At 39.8% G+C, this 2,993-nt stretch overlaps 1 pseudogene across 1 annotated transcript; it reads left to right on the top strand.

Annotated features, from left to right (window-relative positions):
- The first annotated feature begins 2,104 nt into the window (after positions 1-2,104).
- Positions 2,105-2,466, top strand: LOC307181026 (small ribosomal subunit protein uS10-like; annotated as a pseudogene). Its single transcript has one exon. The product of its transcript is annotated as a small ribosomal subunit protein uS10-like (transcript).
- Positions 2,467-2,993: the final 527 nt, after the last annotated feature.

Genomic DNA, 2,993 nt, shown 5'->3' with positions numbered 1-2,993 from the left:
AGTAACTGCTCAGCCCCAGGTCCAAAGCGTGGGAACTGGAGCGGGGCCACGAGTCACTCAGCACCGACAAACACAGTAAAGCCCTGCTGTCTGTGTTACAGTGTGGGAGGCAGGGGAAGGCAAGGAGGTTGAGACAGGAGGAGAAGTAGATGGAGTACAGGAAAGAGCATCGGGAGTTCTACGAGGAGAGCTTAAGGTGGTTTAGAGAAGATTTGAAGACTAGGTGGCATTTGAATGGTCACTAGGATTTGGCTAAGCAGAAAAGGGAAAAAGGGAAATCTTAGCAAAGGAAATGGCACAAGCAGAGGAAGATGTCTTCAAAGAACATTAAATTAAAGTGGCAGAGCTAAAGAAAGAGAAAGAGGGCGTGGAAAGGGAAGCAATACTACAATGTTGTGGTTAAGTCCATAGTCTCTAGAGTCAGGCAGATAGTGAATTGAAGGCCAGCTCTGCACTTTACTGTGTGACCTTGGGCAAGTTACTCAACCTATATGATCCTCTGTTTCCTCAGTGTTCCATGTAGTGAATGACATGAATGCCTAATAGGGTGTTTGTGAATATGAAATGAGATAATCTATTTAAGTGCTTGGCACAGTTCTCTATAACTATCCATCTTACTATGAAAGGTAAAAGATTGAAAGAAATTATAATAAAACATTGTGGTAGTCAGCCCTGGATGGAGGGATTTGGGGTAATTTTTATCCATTTCATTCTTTCTGTATTTAGTATGTTTTCTTCCACATGTATTCTAATACTAATAATCTCGAAAACATAACATAGGTTTTCATTCTTTTTAAGATTGTGTGAAAGGCAGTAGAGGGCAAGAAGTTCAGAAGAATAGATTGAGGCTAGATCACCAAGCACTTTCTTTTTTTAAAAATTTATTTCATTAATTTATTTATTTGCTTGTGCCGGGTCTTAGTTGTGGCAGGCAGGCTCCTTAGTTGCAGCTCTTGGGCTCCTTAGTTGCAGCTCAAGGTCCCCTTAGTTGCAGCATGCAGACTCCTTAGTTGTGGCATGGGAACTCTTAGTTGCAGCATGCATGTGGGATCTAGTTCCCTGACCAGGGATCAAACCCGGGCCCCCCTGCACTGGGAGTGCGGAGTCTTAACCACTGCACCACCAGGGAAGTCCCACTTCTTTGTGGCAAGAGTTTCAACTTGTTTCACGAACTCAAAGATTCTATACACGTGTTTTAGGCGTTCCATAGATATTTGATTTAATTTTCTACATTAAAAATATTTGTTGAAATATATATTTTGAAACTATAATACATTACATGTTTTAATATGTAATACACAAATATTAACATATGAGAAACATTAAAATAATTTATGCTACCACTTGACTTGTTTTGTTGCAGACCTTATAGTAAAGCTACTTTTGCATTCTTGTGCAAATAAGATCTCCTGCAAGATGAACTGTTAAAACCGTTAGCATTTGCCGCTACTTAACTGTGTAAGAATTTTCTCAATACTGTACAACCAAAATAAAAATAAATAAATAAATTGAATGCTAGTATAAGAATGTAGTTCCCATGGTTACCAGGGGGTAAGGGAGAGGAGGGATAAATTGGAAGACTGGAATTGACATATACACACTACTACATATAAAACAGATAACTAATAAGGACCTACTGTATAGCACAGGGAACTCTACTCAATACTCTGTAATGGCCTATATGGGAAAAAAGAATCTAAAAAGGAGTGGATATATGTATATGTATAACAGATTCACTTTGCTGTACACCTGAAAATAACACAACATTGTAAATCAACTATACTCCAATAAAAATGTTTTAAAAAAAGAATCTGGTTCCCTTACCCTTGATTTTAGATTTTTGTGTTTATCAGAAGAGCCTCATTTTCCCTCACTGATTGACTTTATGATCCATAAATGTAATGATTTTTAACTTAGAAAATAAATTCATATTAATAAAATATAATTTTTATCTGTTTTATACATTGGGGTCTGTGTCAGATTTTTGTCTACGAAAGCATTCATCTGATTTGGAAAATTTTAAAAAGTCTGGTTCTTCGAGGAAGATGCGGTCACTGCTGCTGCAGAGCGCTGGTCCACCTGATCAGGAAGCCACGCCGCAGCCATGGCTTTTCAAGACCCCTGAAAGACTCCCCTGGCGCCAGAAGTGGCAACTCACCGAATTAGAATTACCTTAACCAGCCGCAACACAAAATCTTTGGAGAAGGTATGTGTTGACTTGATCAGAGGCACAAAGTATAAGAATCTCAAAGTGAAAGGAGTAGTTCGGATGCCCACCAAGACTCTAAGAATAACTACAAGGAAAACTCTTTGTGGTGAGAGGGTCTGAGACTTGGGATTGGTTTCAGATGAGGATCCACAAGCGACTTCATTACCTTGCACAGCCCTTCTGAGGTTGTGAAACATGTTACTTCCATCAGTATTGAGCCAGGAGTCAAGGTTGAAGTTGCCATTGCAGATGCTTAAATCAACCTTTTTAATAAATTGATAATCAGTTGCGATTTTTTTTTAAGTCTGAAAACCAATATTCAACAGGCATAAGGGAGCCTCTGAAAATTTGGGGGTAGAAGAGTATAAATCTTAAGTCTTTGCAATTTTTCTGGTAGCAGTGTGAGCGATGGATTGAAGGGGAAAGGGTACAGACTGAAATCATGGAGACCAGTTAGAAGATCACTTCCGAAGTATAGCTGGGAGTGAATAGGGTCTAAACTAGGGGGCAGGGCAGTAGACAAGGGGAGGAGAAGATGGATGGGAGAGACGCTGAATGTGGGATTGACTTGACAAGACTTGACAACTGATTAGGCACGAGAGAGGGCAGTCAAAGCTGACATCCTGAGGTTTAAAACATAAGCCCCCAAGACAATGTCAGTCCTGTTCTTTAGATCTTACACAAAGAAAGAGCAGCAGATTTGGGATGCAAGAGCAGGAGATGATGGGTTCAGTTTGGGATGCATTGATTTTAAGTGTCTGTGGGCAGAAAAGTGGGAGAGACA

The sequence above is a fragment of the Stenella coeruleoalba genome (assembly GCF_951394435.1).
Source record: "Stenella coeruleoalba genome assembly, chromosome: X".
NCBI lineage: Eukaryota > Metazoa > Chordata > Mammalia > Artiodactyla > Delphinidae > Stenella > Stenella coeruleoalba.
This window is presented reverse-complemented; position numbering and strand designations above follow the sequence as displayed.